This window comes from Rosa chinensis, chromosome 1 (genome assembly GCF_002994745.2).
Source record: "Rosa chinensis cultivar Old Blush chromosome 1, RchiOBHm-V2, whole genome shotgun sequence".
NCBI classification, from domain to species: Eukaryota; Viridiplantae; Streptophyta; class Magnoliopsida; order Rosales; family Rosaceae; genus Rosa; species Rosa chinensis.
Window position 1 is genome coordinate 44,858,844 of NC_037088.1, and position 19,843 is coordinate 44,878,686.

Genomic DNA, 19,843 nt, shown 5'->3' on the forward strand with positions numbered 1-19,843 from the left:
TATTGGAGATGCAAAGTCCTATATTTGGGCAAATTCTAGTATGACACCAGTCTCATTTGACCTAGCTGAGAAATTTTGTTTTGAACACAAGGGGTGTCAATCCATTATAGTAAAGTAGGAAACATTACAAGGTATGACTCACCCGGACTCCGGGTAACGACAGAAGAGAGTCATGAATGAAAAATCTAAGACAAGCCCTAGACTAATCAAACATAATGTATCCATAAGATGAAGCTCAAGTGATGTAGAAAACCAGTTTTGACACTACTAGGATAGTCTCCGACGACAATCAAAAGACCATCCCAATTTATTCATGTTCCCAAGAAGCAACCCTACTCTAGAGCACTCATGAGAGTGCATTCCTTCAGCTTAGGTCCTTTAATAGAAGACATGTGCTTCTCCCCAACAGAAAGGGGTACTGTTGATATAGCCAAACCCAAACTACTCTCTCCAGAGGACGAGAGAAGTTTCATTGTCTTGAAACTCCTCTTTCTCATCCCCACGCCCAGGTTGAAAGCCTTCAAGCTAGCGATAGCGGCTCCGCCACCAGCCAGCGCACCTCCCGCAAAGCCAATAGTCAAATCACCTCCGATCAGTTAACCAATCCCCATACCATCCAACAAAAAAATGCCACCTCCATAGCAGCAGCCATGTTCTTCGCACCTAGGGGCCCAAACCCTACCAAAATTCTCAGCACCACCAGACCATAGACCTGCTCTCCGAACCGCTTCGCCAAAACTGCCGACGATGGCCATATCACCTACCTGTAACCCGTCACCGCTAAGGACGGTGTGGTTGGTGTCTGCGTCCCCAGCCATGAAGCCTCCAACAGCCGGCACTAAGATCCCACACCAAATAACAAAACGTGATCCACATCCAGGCGTTTGGCTCTCGACCAAAACTTTTCTGGAAAATCCTCCCAGTCATCGTCGTGAAACGACAGCTATACTGCTCTACCATTCACCAACAGAACGATCCTCCTAACCAAAACTGATAAGAGGAAGGTAAGGAGGAGGCTGAGGCCAACCCAAGACCCCAAACGAGGGTGGTGCCAAAACCGGCAACCCTTGCTACTCAATCCCCATACATAGCTCAGATAGGTTTGCGCGATGCAAAACCCTAGCAGAGCGAAAGTCATTTTTTCTCACTTTTAGTAAATGTATAGTACCCATTACATAGTGGATTGCAAACTTTATTTAAGTGACTAAAAATAATAAACTATTAAACAATAACTTCATAACACTTAAAAAAAAAAAAAAACTCAAGAGACATTCACCTAATAGAAATCACCCGAGATCTAAGTGAATGCGCCACTAAAGCAATTCTCAAAAAACTATGATTACTATATGTTATGCCCCATATGAAAATCTACTGGTTTACTAATCTTTTGGAAGGCAAACGACCATCATCTTCATTTTTTTACCTTCGTTTCAAACTTTTAGGGGCGCTAAAAATTGAGTTTTTAATCCATTCATTTTTTTAGAAAACTTCCTTTACAAAAGTTGTCGAGCACGTTAAACTGAGTTCGTGGACATATGGCATATTCTCTCTCTTCGCGACCCAATCCCTGGCTCCTACTGAGAACCAAAATCTTGAGGGTTTTGCAGTCCGGCCACCCCAGATCTCGTCTTCCTCGCCTTGAAGCCTGTGGTGGTGGTTTAGACCAAATAATCGTCAACGAATGAGTTTTGAAGACAATGGTGCTGCGATCGACCAGTTTTTAAGACCCGGTCGGAACTTCATTTGCCGGCCACCATTTTTCATGATACCAGGTGGGTTTTACAGCTCCTTGCATGTACGACAAACCCTCCAAGCAGCTTACACTGATTTGGATAGAGGGAGGAGAATCGAAGCTTGGAAGATTTCGGGTGCCGGAAGTGTTCGAGGTAAATTTCGGTAAAATGGCTTCGATTCTGATTTTGTTGTAGTTTTAAGAGTGGTTGGGGTTGTCATAATGAACAATTTGACATATGTATTATGACCCAATTCGGGGTCAGAAATGGCGATGCATAAGGGCTCGTTCGACCGTTTCTAGTTTTCTTCTTTGGTGTGTTGGGTAGAGCTCATCGTTGTGAGCGTGTGGATATAGTTTGGTAGGCATACAATAAACTTTGAGATTGATAGGAATTTCTGAAATTTCAAAAAGTCAGGTTTCCATTAGGAAAGATTCGACCGTTGGATTGACCCCATTTTTCGATAGGTTGTTATAATTATGGACTAAATATTGTTTAGTCCTTGAGTTTTTTACCATAAAACACTTCAGTCCCTGACCTTCTAATTTCACACGTTTAGTCCCTGTACTTCAAAATTTCAGACCAATAGGTCCTTGCAATCTGAAAATTGCAGCGAAATGTTTATTATGCCCTCAGTTCTTTTTTTTAAAATAAATTTAGGGGGGTGAAATTTGCACACCCCTAATTGCAAATGGCACACCCTTTCAATTTTTTAATATTATTTCATCTCGCAATTTTTGTCACTTCCTAAAATACCCTAAAATCATATTATTATTTTTTCTTCCTCTCTGGGTCCTCTCTCTCTCTCTCTCTCTCTCTCTCTCTCTCTCTCTCTCTCTCTCTCTCTCTCTCTCTCTCTCTCTCTCTCTCTCTCTCTCTTTTTCTTTCTTTCAAAACCACGACCATCTTCTCTCTTTCTTCTCCATGTACAGCCTCCTCACACTCCCTCACCACCTCCCCCAGCCGCCGTAGACCTGTCAAGGCCGCAGCCTGGTTGCTCCGGTAAGCCGCATTGGCCGGCGACAAAGCAATTGGCCGATCATAAAAGCTCAAAGCCTCTGCAAAATTGCCTCTTTTGTAGTGCTCATTCCCAGCTCTCCACCTCTTCTGGATTCACACTCCCCATTCCTCTCTTCAACTCTCCGCAGCCGCTTGTTCTGGAGCTCACGGCCTCCGCCACACCGACACTCTTAGCTGCCGTGCCGCCCCACATTATGCTCTTGTGGCCGTAACAGTCCGTCCCGGAGCCCAAAAGGTCGGTTATGGAGCTCAATTTCGGAACCATACCCGCCTTGAGGATTTTGCCAGGTGGGCATATGTTCCCGATGGGCAGAACATTCGATCTCGGCAACGAGTTCACGGTGGAGGAGCTCTGACCCTAGTAAATTAACTGCTGGCCAGAGCCGGAATTGGATCTTGTATGACCCGTTTTGGAGCTATTCCGGGTATTTGTAGGACTGCTCTCGCTGGACCCGGAGAGCTCGCTGGTGTGATTGTTGTTGTTGTTGGGCCCCGAACCAGACCTCTTCACATTAACCGCACCGATCCGGACGAACTGAAGCTGCTGCTGATGGTTTTACAAAGACTCAGCAATGTGAGCCAGCGAGGCCACTCCAAGAGCAACAATTGGTGCAAGCAGAGACGGACAGACACAAACCCAGAAGAAGAAGAGGCAGAGGCGAGAGAGAGAAGGAGCCGGGTGCAAAGAGAGGATTCGAGGTGTCCAAATCAACTTTCCTGATACGCTACCGGCCGGTGATCAGACTCTGGTCCTATTCGTCGGAGTTGGGACTGTCGGAATCCCAAGAGGAAACCGGTGTCGTCCGCGTCGACGTTTTGGTCTGGATTTTTCCGATCTCTAAAGCTCCGAGCCCAAAAGGAGAAGAGAGAGAGAGTAGAAAGAGAAGAAGAAAAAAAAAATCTGATTTTAGGGTATTTTAGGAAGTGTCAAAAATTGTGAGATGAAATAATATTAAAAAATTGAAAGTGTGTGCCATTTGCAATTAGGGGTGTGCAAATTTCACCCCCCTAAATTTATTCCTTTATCTTTTTTTATTTATTCTTTTTTCTTTATTTTATTTATTTTTTTTTTTTTCAAACAGAAAGAAAGAAAGGGGAAAAAAAAGAAAAAGAAAGAAAGAAAGGGAAGAAAAAATATTCCTTTTCCAAAAAAAAATAATAATAATTAATTAATTATAAAAAAACTAAGGGCATAATAGACATTTCGCCGCGACTTTTAGATAGCAAGGACCTATTGGTCTGAAATTTTGAAATACAGGGATTAAACGTGTGAAATTAGAAGGTCAGGGACTGAAGTGTTTTATGGTCAAAAGCTCAAGGACTAAACAGTATTTAGTCCTATAATTATCAAGTCAATATAACCTATGAAGTTTGAGCTTGTTCTGATATGAATTCGAGCTTTCGACAAATTATCGCTTAGGGGTTTCAATTTTGTTATCAAAATTTCACAAACAGTACACCAAGTAAAGTTCACTAATAATTCTTATACATAAAGTTCCAAACCAAGCATTTTGGTACACAAAATCTGAAACTCGACCCACTATCAGTACATGACGTCAATGACGCCGTTAATTTGAGGGGCAATATGGTCTTTTCAGTTTTTTACTCTGAGCACCCGGCTTTCTTTCTCTGGGCACCCATCGCGCTCTCTCTCTCTCTCTCTCTCTCTCTCTCTCTCTCGCTATGGGCACCCATCTCTCTTCCTCCCTCCCAATCCCGATCACCTCTGCAATTCCAACCTAATCAATCCACAGCTTTGCACCTATGCTAAATCAACAACCACAGCTTTTCACCTCTGCTGAATCAACAACCATTATCATAATCCTAATCCCGGTGTTCAACAACAACAACAACTCTGGGTTCTCACAGCCTCTTCTGGTCCTCCCCGACCAGAACCCGACTTTCTCCGCCACCAAGCGCCCTAAGACCTCGACTGAATAGATTGTAATCCATCTCGCAGCTCATCATCCAAAACCCCAATTCCAATTCCAATTGAATCTTTCTTCTTCATCATCAAAACCAATCAATCACACGCATACCCTTCTTTTTCTTAGACCTAATTTCTCTCTCCTCACCTTCATCTCAGCGATTCTCTCTCTCTCTCTCTCTCTCTCTCTCTCTCTCTCTCTCTCTCTCTCTCTCTCTCTCTCTCTCTCTCTCTCTCTCTCTCTGTCTACATCTCAATTTGCTAGAAAATCCTAAGAGGTTGTGATGAGAGTGCGGGAAGAGAGCACCAAAGCTTGGCTCGAAGAATAAGAGGAGAGAATATGTTGGTCATACAAAACGTAAAACCAGAGCGGAATCAGTTTCTAGTGATGGAGAAGGCAAGGTTGAAGGCTAGGCAAGGAGTGAGAACTGTTGGGCTGACGGAGGCAGATGTGGTGGATCCGGAGATGGGCGTAGAGATTGTGATGGTGATCGGTGGTGGGGATGGGGCTGTGATTAGAAGTGGGGTTAAGTTTCGTGGGTATGGATTTGGAAGGTGGAGGAGATAGGATGGTCGACGGGGTCGAGGTTTCTGGGTTTGGGCATGTGGGGCGAGAGAGAGAGAGAGAGGGAGAGAAGGAGAGAATCAGAGGAGATTAGGAGAAATTTTTTTTTTTAACCAAAAAAAAGAGCCAGAGTGTGATAGTACTAAATTACCCTTTGACAAATGCATAATGACAATAGAGTTAACGGCGTTATAGACATCGTGTCTACATAGTGGGTCGGGATCGAGAGTCTGTGTACCAAAATGATCGGTTTGAAACATTATGTATAAGAATTATTAGTGACTTTTACTTGGTGCACTGTTCGAAATTTTCCCTTAATTTAATTTCAATTCTTAAAGTCCGTTATTCATGATTATTGTTTTGTTCATAATTAATGACACGTAGATCAAGCTCAAGGAAGAGTTCATCGGACGGCTGTCATAGCCGAATTTCAATGAGTGGACCTTTTCTTTAAAATTAAATTGCATGTAGTATATATATTTTTCGAGTATTAAATTATTGTTTAGTCTTTATGATTATATTTGAGTATGAATAGTTTATCCAGATTTCATGATTTATGTTTTCGACAATTTACAAAGTTGATTAAGTTAACATTATTGAGTTTTTCTTTCCGAAAACTTTTATTAATTATCGAGTTAATTAAATTTCGAAGCAGTGGAAGATAGTAAAATCGCAAGCGTGCAATCCACATTACTCAAAGAATCAGAGAATTTACAAAGCAAAAGCAGTGAAATCAAAGGCTATGATTTCAAGGAAGGACTAGATTACTCTCGTCTCTTTGGTTCAATGTTCACCACTGGTTTCCAAGCTACCAATCTCGGAGAAGCCATCGAAGTCGTCAACCAAATGGTAAATTTTCTCTCCCGCCCCTGACAATTTGATTGTTTTACGATTATGTCGTTGTGATTGGACTAGTGGGACTATGTAGGTAGATTAGAGGCTGGCAAATGAGGCTGTAGCTGAAGATAGTGGTGAGGAGAAGAGGGATGGGAAGTTTAGAGAGTCAGTGAAGTGTAAAGTGTTTTGGGGTTTCACTTCGAATTTGGTTTCGTCTGGGCTTAGCGATGTATGCGGAGACTTTCTTTGCCAATGGGTCGTCGAAATGGCTCCAATCCTCCAACCTATCATGGGTGACATTTGCAACGGTCGTCGTTTTTGACTTGAGGTCACAATTTTGGAATCGATTGTTCTGATTTTCGTTGATTGCAAGATTTTGAGCTATACGGGTCAAGATTGAACCAGAATAATCAAAGAAGCATGAGGGTTTTATGGTTCTGGGTATGTTTTTGAATGGATGGAGTGGAGGATCGATGTCGATCCACAGTTTCCGTTCAAGATTTTGATGGAGGACATCGTCGGAGTTAGCTCCTGCGTCATCGGTGACATGGCTCTTTCGGGTTGCTGAATCGTCTCGGGACATTTGTCTACAAAGGAGCAATCTTTGCCAGAGTTGGATTCGCAGCTGGCCTTGCTGGGACAGAGCAGTTTTGGGCATTCTTTATTTTTGGAAGAAGAAGATGGAGATAACAGAGGAGGACAGAGATGTGGAAGAAGAAGAGGTAAAAACAAAAAATAAAAAACAGAGAAAAAATAATTAAAAAAAAAGTAAGTGAGGGTATAATAGACTTTTTAGCATTGAATGAATGTCACATCAGCGTTTTAACTCTAATTTTGACGAAGAGTTAACGACAAGGAGGGATTGTGTGAAATTAGACAGTTTAGGGAGTATCTGGATGAAATTGAAATGTGAGGGACTGAAACGTCGAGACTTTATAAGTATAGGGAGTAAACAGTGTTTAGTCCTTTAAATATTATAAGTTGATGAGAAATTATGAATTTAGAGTTATATATGTATTTGAGGAGGTAAATATGAAAGATATTAATGTTAGCGCATTCATGCATTACATGGTCGACAATACTCTCCAAAATATATATTCTGATAGGCAGTACCCTCCGATGCATCATCTAATCGATAGTACTCTCTAGAAGACATGAGATAGTTAGTCGGCAGTACTCTCTGATTATCGCCTCATAGTATTTCAGTCGGCAATACACTTTGATGCGTCATCTTGTCAGCAGTACCCTCCAAATGGCATAAGATGGTTAGTCTATAGTACTCTCTAGCCATTGCCTCCTCATATTCTAGTCGGCAGTAGCCTCGATGCGTCACCTAGTCAGCAGTACCCTCCAGGTGGCATGAGATGACTAGTCAACAGTTCCCTCTAGTCATCGCCTATATTATCATGATAATATTTTCAATGAGATTTCTGAAATTTCTAAAATGATTGTGAGATGATCGAGTTTTAAAAGAGTTGATTTATAGTACATTTTGAGATTTCAGTACAGAGGAGGATTAAGAGTATTTTCACGAGATTTGAGATGATCAAGTTTTAAATGAGTTGATTATAAGATGATCGATTTTTAAATGAGTTGATTTACAGTACATTTCAAGATTTCAGTACAGAGGAGGATTAAGAGTATTTTCACGAGATTTGAGATGCCTGTTTTAGTTAACAGTTTAAAGTATTCTTCTTGAACTTGTACTGCATGCTTGGTTTTTATCCGAAATTTAATTTGGGAAAGCATTCAATTTTACTTTTATTTCTTTGAAATCATTTATTGTTTGTCTACTCACTCTAACGGTTTTTAGAAATGTTTTTCCATGACTTTTTCGATTTTTCTTGCCCAGTCTGCAGATTAGTTGAGGTCGAGCCTAAGAAGAAGTCGAGGTGTAGTGTCAACCGCTCCATCTTTGTTGTAGGTTACACATCAACCTACTTGTACCTTATTTTTATTTCCTTGTATACCTTGCTGATTAGAGTTGCTCTGATAACCAATCTGTTGTATAAATTGTATAATATGGGTAGATGCAGACTATTGTATCTGTTGTGGAGTTTGATACAGAAATGGGAAGCAAGTAGGCTCTAGCGGTTGAGATTGGTTGTGAAATTTCTAGAAGTGTGAACATAGTCTTCATAGGTTTTTGAGTGGTCCATTTTTAAGAGTAATTATGTCGAATTTTCAGTAGAGTTATTCCTAAAGTGGACCCCACATGGCCACCTAAGAGTTTAGGGTGAAATGCGGGTCTTGTCACTATCCCAATAACCAAGCGAGTATCTTTTAAGAATGATGCTGTCACATGCAAAGAATTCTAGATTTCTAATCCAATGAAAACAAGCATAAGGTGCCTTCAACTAAGAAGTGTACATTTATTCACCAACCTCATGAATATTTTTCAAAGGTTTAGCTAACCAAAAAATTAGGTGGGGCAATTTACGCAAGTCTAGTAACTTAATATTAAGTAACCGTGATTAAAGTGGAAGAATTAATTATATGCTTCCATTAGCCAACATGCATTTTCACATAGCACTACACCGGCCGTACCTAAATGATTGCCAATTCACAGTTTCTCTAGTGCTAGAAAATGCAATTAGATTCCACAATATGTTTTTACTTGATCACGTGAGCCACCAATTCATTGGAGTTAATAGATTTTCCAATATGTATCGTTTTCATCATACATGGCAACCGTACTTCTATAAAATAAAATTAAAATTAAAAAAAATTATCTTAATTTGTCTATTTCCATAACTAGAGAGCTGTTTTGTAAAACAGTTGAAGCATCTTTGTCATAATTAGAAACGGTCATGCGCATACATGCAAGTGATTAAAGAATGAAAGAAAAAACAAATATAGCATCACTAGCGATTTCCACAAAGCTTATACTGTTTGAATTAGGGATCTAATCACAGATAAATGTTGTTTTTTAATTTCAAGAAGAGAAAGAAAAAAAAAAAAAAAGGAAAAGTGGGAGGGATCAGAGACAAGGGTCAAATTAGTAGTGTCGGTGTGAAGATAAGTGTTCTTGTACTACTGAAGCGGAAGCTATCAGTCAGCAAGAGATTAATTAGTAGTGTCGTTCTAATCAGTGATCACTCAAATCTAATCACTAGCTAGCCTAGCCTCCACATGCAGTTTTGCATTTCCAAACTTGATAGTGCTGCTATCATCGTCTTATCCTAGTTTTTCTCCACAACAAACTAGTTGATGTAATTCATGACTCATTGTGATTTGTTTAATGCAGACAATGATCATGGAAAAGCCAAAATAAGTACTGCAGAGTTTCATGATTTCTTTCTAATCTGCGCAAGGCATTTGATCCTTTTCAATCACAATTGAGTGGATGTTTTTAATTGCTCTTGTTTAACTATCTTTTAGGCCGAGTTGGAAATTACGATCTGGTTGAGACATCAAAAACTGAAAAGGAAGTTCACCCATGAAAGCAAATCTCACATGTTTTGGATTTATTAGACGCTGAAGCTAGATATCTGGCTAGGGTTCTTCAGCACTGTAGAGTACGTAACCAATTTTAAGTTTATTAAAAAACTCGATCGGTTAGACAGTTAGACTTGTTAAGGGATCAGATTGACGTAAAACCCACATGTGGTTTCATCTATTATTGGATTGGGATGATTGGATTTGACTTGTCAATGCACAACTGGCCGTCAATCAAGGGTTGGATTCTGATGAGCAGCTTATTAATTATTGGACTAAATTGTCCATCTAGATACTTTGGAAATTTTCCTACGTACGTACACTCATTTAAATATAAAGTTTTCTTTATTTAGCTCCTGAGTTATTTTAGAGGCTTTGTTAAAGTTTTTTTTTTTTTTTTTTGTCAAGTAGGCTTTGTTAAAGTTAAGGTTAAATACTGTTTAGTCCATGTATTTTGTCTCTCTCATCGTTTCAGTCCCTGATATTCTAATTTAATCTAAAAACTCTCTGATCTCACAATTTCCCTCTAATAGGTCCCTTCTGAGTCAAATTAGGAGTTGACCTTGGGTGAAATGTCCAATATATCCCTCTGTTATTTCTTTTTTCTTTTTTTCCTTTTTAATTTCTTTTTTTTTTTTCTTTTTTCCTTTTTAATTTCTTTTTTTTTTTTCCTTTTTAATTTCTTTTTTTTTTCCTTTTTTTCTTTTTTTCCTTTTTTTCCTTTTTCCTTTTTTCTTTTTTTTTTTTTCTTTTTTTTTTTTTCTTTTTTCTTTTTTCTTTTTTCTTTTTTCTTTTTCCTTTTTAATGACCATCATATCCTGCTGCATCAGTAGCGCCACGTCGACGAACCAATCCAGATAGACCCGAAACCCCAATTATTGTTCTCCACGCCGGCGGCCATTTTTCTTTTCCATCACTATTCTTCTTCTTCACTTCTGGTTTTGGTCAACTTGGCCATCAAAAACCACCATTTCAACCAAACCCAAAATCCAAATCACCATTTTGAGCAAGACCCAAAAACCTCAGAGTCTGAAAACATGGTAGTTTTCAGTGAAAAGTTTCCAAATTGAGGCCTGATGTGGAGAGAGAAAGTGGGATTTGAGTGAGAGAGAGAGAAGTAGGCTGTGAAAATAAGAGGGGAGTGGTTGAGCGGCGAATTTCCGAGCTGATTGGGATCTGCTTATGTTTGAGAGATGGCGTTGGCGACGATGGAGACGAGGGCGGATCCGCTAAGAGACAACGGAGGGAGATGGCTTCAGAGAAGGTGAAGAAGTGATCGATCAGCTCCTAACCTCTTGCTTTTGCTCGATGTCCATCTATACACCTCCAAGCTAGGTCTTTGCTGGGTTTGGTTTCAATTTGGGGAGAGAAACATATGGGTTGTGGAGTTTGATCGGAATAGGATTGGTGGGTTGAGGAAGGAGAAAGTAGGCAAAACGAAAAAAAAAAAAAAAAAAAGGAAAAACGAAATTAAAAAGGAACAAGAAAAAAGAAGAAGAAGAACAAAAGAAATTAAAAAGGAAAAAGAAAAAAGAAAAAAAGAAATTAAAAAGGAAAAAAAGGATAAAGAAATAACAGAGAGGTATATTGGACATTATTTCACCCAAGGCCAACTCCTAATTTGACGTGGAATGGACCTATTGGAGGGAAATTGTGAGGTCACAGAGAGGTATATTGGACATTATTTCACCCAAGGCCAACTCCTAATTTGACGTGAAATGGACCTATTGGAGGGAAATTGTGAGGTCAGGGAGTTTTTAGATTAAATTAGAATGTCAAGGACTGAAACGATGAGAGAGACAAAGTACAGGGACTAAACAGTATTTAACCCTAAAGTTAATTAGCATGCATTGTTTGGTGCTCATTATGGACGGCAGAAGGCTCCTGATCACATTGTTGAAGTTAATTAGCATGCATCCTCCTAATTTGATGCGGAATGGACCTATTGGAGGGAAATTGTGAGGTCAGTGAGTTTTTAGATTAAATTAGAATGTCAGGGACTGAAACGATGAGAGAGGCAAAGTACAGGGACTAAACAGTATTTAACCCTAAAGTTAATTAGCATGCATTGTTTGGTGCTCATTATGGACGGCAGAAGGCTCCTGATCACATTGTTGAAGTTAATTAGCATGCATCCTCCTTTATTGGGTTGGGTCAAGATAAACAAAGGAACATGAAAAAGTGATTTGGGGCAAGCAGATTATGGTCATGAATGGCTTATTAAAGCAATAGAATTATCGTTGGTTCGAGACTGGAAATTAATATAGTTGGAGGTGAACTCTACACTTGTTCTCAGTTTTTCTTCAATCTTCTCACCTTGTACCTTGGCAACTTCCTGTGAAATGGGATCATTGCTTGCATTGTATTTCTCAAATGCAATATCTTTGTACTCATATTTTGTGAAGGGAATCAAGCCGCGGATATATTAATTAGCAGATTTTGAAACTACTTCCTCATGTTTGGTTTGGTGGGATTTAGCTCCACCTATCATTCATAATTTTTGTAATTGGAGCGAATGAGTCTTCCTAATTTCTGTTTTTGTTGATGTTATCAAGAGATTTGGTATAGTTACCTCTCTCTGTAATTTACTTTTTTTTATATATAAATACTCTTCATTTTTTTTGAAGTTCATCCAAAGTAAAAAAAGATAAGGAGCCAAGATAAAGAGCTATTAATTGGAGTCTTGGAGATCAACTAAAACTTTAGTCGAGTTGCTAGCACTGTTGAGAATATATACATCCCACATGAAAAAAATAGGACCTTGCCTATGAGTTTATAAGGGTTTGGGCCACTCCATCCATTGCCAATTGGTTTTAGATGTGAACCCCAAATTACTTTATCAGCGGGGGCGTGTTGAGAATTTTTGGGACGGAGGTCATGAATGGCTTATTAAAGCAATAGAATTATCGTTGGTTCGAGACTGGAAATTAATATAGTTGGAGGTGAACTCTACACTTGTTCTCGGTTTTTCTTCAATCTTCTCACCTTGTACCTTGGCAACTTCCTGTGAAATGGGATCATTGCTTGCATTGTATTTCTCATCAAATGCAATATCTTTGTACTCATATTTTGTGAAGGGAATCAAGCTGCGGATATATTAGCAGATTTTGAAACTACTTCCTCATGTTTGGTTTGGTGGGATTTGGCTCCATCTATCATTCATAATTTTTGTAATCGGAGCGAATGAGTCTTCCTAATTTCTGTTTTTGTTGATGTTATCAAGAGGTTTGGTATAGTTACCTCTCTCTGTAATTTACTTTTTTATATATATAAATACTCTTCATTTTTTTTTTAAGTTCATCCAAAGTAAAAAAAGATAAGGAGCCAAGATAAAGAGCAATTAATTGGAGTCTTGGAGATCAACTAAAACTTTAGTCAAGTTGCTAGCACTGTTGAGAATATATACATGCTACATGAAAAAAATGGGACATTGCCTATGAGTTTATAAGGGTTTGGGCCACTTCATCTATTGCCAAATTGTTTTAGATATGAATCTCAAATTACTTTATCAGCGAGGGCGTGTTGAGAATATATACATCCCACATGAAAAAAATTGGACCTTGCCTATGAGTTTATAAGGGTTTGGGCCACTTCATCCATTGCCAATTGATTTTGGATGTGAACCCCAAATTACTTTATCAAGCACTTGGTATTAAGATTACCACCATACTGAATTGGCTTGATCAAGTTCATATTTAATTTGTTAAACAAATTATCACATTCGAATCATTATTGGATTATCAATTAATATCAATTAAATCACAAAATCTGCATTTGAGTAATTTCCTAAATCTAGTGAAATAAAAGTCAGTGGATTATATCTTATAAAATTAAAGTTTCAAGGATGTTTCTCTAAATATCCATAAACTTTTAAAGGCCAAAAATAAAACTTAAGATGCTATATACATGGGAAGGATTTTAAAAGATGATATGAATTTTAAAAGTCTGTGTACATGTAGTGTGAATTATAAGAAGGAACCCTGACCTGTACGGCTGTACATTCTGCCCCTATTCCCAGCTATATGTGGCATCTATAATTTCTTATCGGCCTAAATCAGTAAATCTAGTAACATATAAGTCAATGAATTACATCTTATCAAATAAAATAGAAAAATATGTTTCTCTAAATATCCCTAAAATTTAAGAGGTGGCTACAGAACAAAAGAAAATTAAAACTTTTCAAGCGGCTATATAAATGGTAAAGGATATTAAAAGATGATTTGAATTTTAAACGTCTGTGTGCATGTAGTGTAAATTGTAGAGAAGGATTCCAACCTTTATCCGTACGTTATTGTAATTAAAACCATCGTCTTCTTAATTAATAAGCTCTGCAGCCTGTCTCCTCAAACCATCTCTCTGTCTCTGAGTCTCTCCTTTGCAAAAAAAACCTAATCATGTTGGCCATGCTGGTGACTGCTCCTGCTGAGCAAACCCCTGTGGTTTTCGACTCCCAAGTCATTCAGTACCAATCCAACATCCCTTCCCAGTTCATATGGCCGGAGTAGTAGTGCCGGACCACGAGAAGCCGAGCCCCAACCGGCAGGACCTTCTCGCTCCAGCCATCGACCTCAACGGCTTCCTCAGCGGCGATCCTACCATCCCCGCGAACTCGATTCGTTCGGTCTACGAGACCTGCAAGAAGCATGGATTCTTCCTCATCGTGAACCACGGAGTTGATCGGGAGCTGATTGCGAAAGCTCACGAGTACATGGACCTGTTCTTTAAGATGAAGCTCTCGGAGAAGCAAAGGGCTCAGAGGAAGGTTGGTGAGAGCAATGGTTTAACTCCAAGATTCCATGGAAAGAAACACTTTTTTTCAGGTACTCTGCTGAGAGCCAGAGCTCAACATTCGTCAAGGACTACTTTGTGAATGTTTTGGGTGAAGATTTCAAAGAAATCGGGTAATAATAAATTGCGATCACACCTCCTACTACTTTGTCAATGTTATTGTGATTTTAACATGCATTCATTTTACATCTAAATATCTAATTGAATCAAAATTAGAACATTAACAATAAAATTACTACATTTGTTTTATATTATTTACATATGATCGAACAAAATTTATAACATTGACAAAAAATTTGTTCTTGTAACAAGGTTGTAGATGGAGTAATAAAATTAAGATTATATATAAGTGAACTCATGTTACGATAATGATAACAAACTTCTATAAATATATGACACACATGTATGTATTGTAGAATTTTCAATGAAATCTTATAAATCTTATATATAACATTTTACTCAAAGTCAGAAAAATATATAATTTTCCCAAATTATAGATGTCAAATACAACATCTCTCTGATATTTTTTTTAATCATATATATGTTTTCTCTTTTTTATTCTCTTCTTTCCAAATTTTAGATCTAGTATATTTTAGTTGATTTTGATGGATGCGACCATATACCCGTATTTTTAGACCTTAATTATCTGCAATATCCAATATTTTGGTCTTTTTTTTTTTTTTTTTTCTAGGAAGTTCTACCAAGAATACTCGGAAGTGATGAACAAACTATCCAATGGGATACTGGAGCTACTGGGACTGAGCCTGGGAGTTGGGCAGGAGTGCTTCAAAGAGTTCTACGGAGGAAACGATTCGATCATGAGGTTGAACTACTATCCAATGTGCTAAAAACCAGATCTAACACTGGGAACTGGGCCTCACGTACAGTGATCCCACTTCCTTGACAATCCTTCATCAGGATCAAGTAGAAGGCCTTGAAGTGTTTTTCGATGAGAAGTGGCACACCGTTACTCCTGTCCTTGGTTCTTTCGTTATTAACATTGGTGATACTTTTATGGTCAATTAACTCTATTCGTTAATATGTTTCGCAATGGAATAGCATGTAGAGGCACTAGTACTACTCGTATTATTGCACCTAAATACACCTTGACCACTCGAGAGTTATTATCTACTTAGGTTCGATTTTTCTATGCAGTTAGGCACAGGTACTATTAGTCGTTTTGTTGTCCAATAATCAGTATGGATCACTCTTCAAGCTAACTAAGTTGTCGTGCTATATATAAAGCACCGATATTTTCAGTTTAATTAGCCACATTGTTCAGGTTATAGTTTGGTAAAACCCGATAGGCTTCGTTAATTTAGTAGTAAACTACGGTGTCACTTTTCAAATGTGAACGACTTTAAGCCTCCACGATATTTCCTTGGCCTCTAATTTACATACGTACATTTTAGAGTTGGACAAAAATCATGATTGATTAATGTATGCTTTCCTCATGATGTGAACTTGCAGGCTCTGTGCAATGGGATTTACAAGAGCTGCTTCCACAGGGCTGTGGTAAACAACAAAACTGTAAGGAAATCTCTTGCTTTCTTTCTCAATCCAAACAAGGACAGAGTAGTGACTCCACCAGCAAGTTTGATCAGGGCTGATAGCCCGAGGTTGTACCCAAACTTTACTTGGCCTACTCTGCTAGAGTTTACCCAGAAACATTACAGGGCTGACAGGAGCACCATTGATGCCTTCTCGGACTGGATTAATAAGCAAAAGGGTGGAGAGGAAAAGAAAGACCGAAGAAACTAGGGAGTCTGTGTTATGTGCTTTGGTGGGTGTGTATAAGGGAATAAAGAAGTAAAGAGACTCCATGTTATCTAGCTTGTTGTTCTTAAATTTAGTTTTCTGTCAATTCAAGCATGAATTGTGTCCTTAACATGTATTTCTTATTGATCAGAAAATGTGCTCGGGTATCAATGTTACTGATTCGCTGTTTGATAACAAATTTTAGTTTTTCGACATATTTAAACATAGAATACCAATAACAATGATCAAGTTCTTATGCAACCATTGTCATTGCAATTGATGTAGGATGAGATTTTAGCCAATTTCAACAAAAAATCTCTAAAAGAAATAAGCGTCTTCACATTAAGAAAAATAATTTGAATATTGGAAATTGGTATTCAAATAGGCTTCTTAATTATGGAATTAATCATAAATTACTCTTTTGAATATATCAGGATTCTCGAGCAAATCTTGGTTGGGATTCCAATTACATATTTGCGTAATATTCTTTAGTATCTAGGATTCTATTTCTGATTTTTATTTAATGAGGTTTTCTAGTTTTTAGTCTATAATAAATTGTTCTTTTTGCTTTCTAGTTGTATTAGGTTTATGCTATGTGCCCTATATAAGGCACCTCTTAGATTGTAATTTTGATTCAAGTTATCAATAAAAAAATATTAGAGAAGTTTCTCTATGTTTCGTACGGCTGTGCTCGTAATTGCTAGTGGATTCTAGCTCATCTCATATGGCTTTCGACGCTTGACAGAGCCTCTTACTATAGTGTTCACGCTTCCCGCATCATTTGCCTGACGCAGTCGGAAGTAACCTGGGTTTACAAGCGAGGTTCTGGAGTCCACCAGAGAAATAGAGAAAAATCTCTAGATTTTATTAAATTTGATATGATAAACTGATTTTAATACAAAACATGATGGTGCTTATATAGGCATCCAAGACCTAAAATTATAATCTAACAAGAAATCCTAAAGAATCCAAATTTAAAAGGAAACTAAAAACCTAAAATAAAAGAATTCTAAAACAAATGTAAAACTAACCTAAAAATATTAAATCCCGAATTGGATAATTAAAACAACATATTTTGGCCTAAATCCGTTAGGGCTCACTAAAGTGAGTCTTGAAGATCTCGTCGTTCCCATTCTGGAAATGTATCATGCTTCTCAAACGGACATTCTGGCCAAAAGTTTATCAAATCTGATTCACAATTAAGACCTGACTTTTCGCACGAGAAACCTGAAAAGTCCAAAACCAAATTTTCTTGGATATTGCAGCGGCTAGTAACCTCATTATGCATGAATTACCTATTTTCCAATCACTCTTCTTGATTTCACGCCGCTTCTTTATTTTTCTAGTTTTTCGGCTAAACCAGGCTCATTCTCGTTCTACATCATTCTCCTCCACTATGAAAGAACTCACCCTCGAGTTCCTCTTGAATAAAAGACAAGAATAGGTAGACAAAAGACCCGAGAAAAAATTAGAAAATTGAACCTATGGATTATTGACTAGATCTTCTGCATATTTTGATGGCACAATCATGAACCCACCACCATAGATGAGTCTGTCATATGTATTTTGGATTTCATAGGCAACTGTAGTAGATTCTTCTTGGCTCTCAAGTTTGCATTCTTGAATGACATCGGGTTTTGAAAGATTTATTTCAGGCTCCAAGACTTCACCATTACAAATCATGAGCAATTTCATCTTTAACATCTTCTTGATCATCATGGATGATTTCTTGTGGAGCTTCTTCCATCAGAAATTCTTCTGGCTTTTCTTCAGATAAACTATTAATCTCAATGGGCAAAGAAAACTTCTTGGACTTTAACTTCTTCTCGAAAACCTTAGGAGAGTAATTCTTGATTGAAAAATCTCTAGGTAGAAAATTTTCACTAAGAAGACCTTTCATCTTCCGCCATGTCTGAACACGCTTTTTTCCTTGTCTCTGACGAGAACTCTGCAACTGATCCCACCAATAAGCAGCATCTTTCTTCAACTTCCGAGAAACCATCTTAACTTGCTTATTCTCCGGGACATTTGTTAGATTGAAGAACCTCTCAACCTCAAGAAGCCAATCGAGGAATTCCTCCGCGCTCATGTAACCAGAAAAGTAAGGAATATCAACATTGGTTCTGAGATCTTGGGAATCATAATCAACATCACCACCTCCACCATGTGGAGCCCTAACACGTTGTCCTTCCCAGCCTCTGTTATAATTGTTGTTGTTCCTTCCTTCTAACAACCCACGAAATTCTGCCATTTGAGCGTTCATGGCAGCAATCTGAGCGATCATCTGAGCAGTAAGGGCATCCAAATCCGCTCTTATATCTGGGGCAGTACTTTCGTCACCCATGGATAATCGAGGTAAATAAGAGAGACAGGAAATACCTGCTCTGATACCACCTGACGTAGTCGGAAGTAACCTGGGTTTACAAGCAATAAACCCTAAAAGACATAGTTCTGGAGTCCACCAGAGAAATAGAGAAAAATCTTTAGATTTTATTAAATTTGATATGATAAACTTATTTTAATACAAAACATGGTGGTGCTTATATAGGCATCCAAGACCTAAAATTATAATCTAATAAGAAATCCTAAAGAATCCAAATTTAAAAGGAAACTAAAAACCTAAAATAAAATAATTCTAAAACAAATGTAAAACTAGCCTAAAAATATTAAATCCCAAATCGGATAATTAAAAAAACATATTTTGGACTAAATCCGTTTTAGTGAGGCATTTTGAAGATCTCGTCGTTCCCATTCTGAAAAGGTATCATGCGTCTCAAACGGACATTCTGGCCAAAAGTTGATCAAATCTGATTCACAATTAAGACCTGACTTTTCGCACGAGAAACCTAAAAAGTCCAAAACCAGATTTTCTTGGATATTGCAGTGGCTAGTAACCTCATTATGTGTGAATTACTTATTTTCCAATCACTCTTCTTGATTTCACGCCGCTTCTTTATTTTTCTAGTTTTCCGGTTAAACCAACCCCATTCTCGTCCTACATCAGCAACCCTCACAGAGGTCAACACCTCTCATGAACCCTTGAAATCTTAATAACTAGCAAGCCTGAGCATGGATTACATCTCCACTTTAATTTATAGATTTAAGAAAATTGACTGGTATAGCAAAGGCAGAGAAATATTATTTATTTGAAATTTCTCATCCCATATATAAGGAGATGAAATACATGATTTGATAATTTAAAAAAAAAAAGTGGTTGAAGTTTCCTCAGGTCCCAATAAAAAACCGGTCCTAAAAAACCTCATTAGTTTGGGGTTTCAATGAAAACTCAAATTCTTCGATGCCCTGAGCCGGCCTTGGGCATGTGGCGGACTAGGCTTTGGCCTATGGTCCCAACCAAATGATCCCCAAACTGAGGAATTGGTATTTTAAACCTCATTTTAGGAAATGGCAATGGCAAACACTCTATAGGGTTCTTTTCATATCTCAGCCCTGGAAATCAAATAATAATATCAAGGATAACAAATATAATATTGAAGGAAAGAAATAGAGAAAGCTGCATCCAAGCATCGTCGTCAACAACGTTGTTAACTCAACACTAAATCACCAACTAAAACGTCATTAAGAAAACAAAACAAAAGGAAGATACGCTGGTGCTCTAACCAATTAATATAAGAGATTCGCTACAAATTATTCTATCCACCTGAGAGGTGTCGTTCAAAGAATACAGTATCTTGGACATTTGATCCTAAACATGTTTCGAATCTTAGCTACAGACCAAAAGAAAACTTTTTAAGAGGTTGTATATAAATGGTAAAG

At 38.1% G+C, this 19,843-nt stretch overlaps 1 pseudogene; it reads left to right on the top strand.

Moving 5' to 3' along the window:
• Positions 1-13,914: 13,914 nt before the first annotated feature.
• LOC112167628 lies at positions 13,915-16,069 on the top strand (annotated as a pseudogene).
• The last annotated feature ends 3,774 nt before the right edge of the window (positions 16,070-19,843 follow it).